General features: G+C 41.5%; 1 pseudogene; it reads left to right on the plus strand.

Annotated features, from left to right (window-relative positions):
- The first annotated feature begins 561 nt into the window (after nucleotides 1–561).
- LOC107112862 lies at nucleotides 562–802 on the plus strand (annotated as a pseudogene).
- Nucleotides 803–2,081: the final 1,279 nt, after the last annotated feature.

Below are 2,081 nucleotides of genomic sequence, written 5' to 3' on the forward strand. Positions count from 1 at the left end.
CTGCTTTCTTGTTGAGCAGCTCAGAAATATAACATACTTGATAGTATTGAACATCACCAAGAGATCCAGTAGCATCAAGCCTGGTGACATCATTAGTTAGGGTATCCAAGTCTATTTCAGCCACCAAATTAGGTTGAGAGCTGGACTGTAGTGGGTCTAGGTCCCAGATGCTTGAACACTTGGTGCAGTGAGTATGTAGTTAATACTGGCCAACAGTTGTTTAAACCATTTGGGTCCAGAGAGTTCAAAACTGCATTTTTCAAAACAGCTATCTCCCTTACGAAAATATTTTTAAAATCCCTGAAACCACGGGGCAAACTCAGTATGACAGTGTCTTTGTGACTGCCACAGCAGCTTGATCTGATCCTAACTGCAATGTGGTGCTTTTGTCTCCCATGGCTGTTTGGGCACTTGAAAAGGTGCAGGGGTGGAGAAACAAGTGCACCATGCTGCAGGCCTGATAAGGATTGGGCCCTCAGTCCATTTAAAAGTGTCTTTAAAATGGTGGCATTGGGAGGCAGGACAGATCAGGAGACTGAGGGGGAGCCAGAACGAGCCAGGATGGCTGAGACGGACCCCAAGACCATTCAGGACCTCACCACCTGTGGTGGAAACCCTGCTGCAACAGATGCAGGACAAGTTTCAAACCATGTCTGACCATATAATTGGCAGGATTGATGACATGAGCCGTCGCATCAAGGACCTGGAGAAGAACCTAGCAGGGCTCGTGACTCAAGCCAAAGTGGAGGAGCTGGAAGGCAAGAGTAAGACTGCTGCGAACAAGACTTCAACTTGCCAATAATCTTGGATGGGGTGTCAGAAAGAGACATTTTTACCAGCTTACAGGGATTTCAAGACAGCATTTACTGGCTTTGATTTTTCAGCTACTGTGTATAAAAGGATCTTTTTATCGCTGTAGATCATGCATTCCTAATGTACCTTGTATAGCTAGGAACCATTTCTATTCTGATTTGTTACATATTTGGGATTTTCACACACTTCTTTTGAATGGTCACGTTCTGTATGCTTCAGTTATTAGAAACACTGTTTTGATGGAATTCAGCTAAAATACTAACATTTGAATAGATTTTTGTGAAATCACATTGGGGGGGGACTTTCTTATACAAGGTTTTGTGTTTAGTTCTTTTTGTAATTCTTTTTGCTTGGATGGCTAGAATTTCTATCAGCCTGAGCAACAGATTTGTTATATGTGCATGAGACAATTTTGTGGAGTTGGGCACAAGAATAAAACTCAGTGTTCTAAAAAAACCAAACAAACCTCAAAATGGTGGCATTGTTCTCATGGCAGCCATGAGGATGCTGTCATGTTTAGTCTGGCCCTTGCAATGTCATCCTGAGCAGAGTTACACCCTTCTAAGTCAATTGATGGTATAACCCTGTTTCGAATGGCACTATTACTGTGTAAACCAAACAGTAGGTTCCTGGGAGGGAGCCCCATTGAATATAGCTGGGTAGGATTCTAAGTAGACCTGCTTAGGGTTGCAGTATTAATTAGCCTAATTCAAATAAATATACATCTAAATCCAGGCATCCACAAAAATGAGTTTTAACAGCAACTTCTCAGGGAAGTTTCAGAAATAGTATATGATGTGGCAGAGTTCTCCAGAGACAAAATCCAACTGGTACATTGAAAACCTAAGCCTAAAGTAGCATCCTAGCTGGCATATCCAATATGTAGACGAACTGACCCACTAAACTCTAGACATTATCATTTTGACTTGTCCTGTTCCAAGGAAATATGAGAAAAAGAGTGCAGAAGATTAGCAGGTATGCGTGATATATTGAGTGGTTTGTAAACATGCATTTACACTGGACTGGAATTTCCTGCTGTTCAAAATTTTCATCTTCACATCTTGCTTGCTTGGAATTCCTGCACCGCTCCATTGTCAGTGCTCTTTTCTGTATATAGAAATCAATTCTTCTCTGAATGCTGCTTGACTTTCATGCTAAAATAAAGCTCCTTCTACTGGCCTTTTATCTCATTTGATCAGTAAACCTGCACATGCCATGCCTTAATAATGAGAGTAATATTAAAAGGCACATAAGTGCTGGTGGCTGAT

Source organism: Gekko japonicus, unplaced genomic scaffold (assembly GCF_001447785.1).
Source record: "Gekko japonicus isolate JY-2015 unplaced genomic scaffold, Gekko_japonicus_V1.1 scaffold3194, whole genome shotgun sequence".
Classification (NCBI taxonomy): Eukaryota; Metazoa; Chordata; class Lepidosauria; order Squamata; family Gekkonidae; genus Gekko; species Gekko japonicus.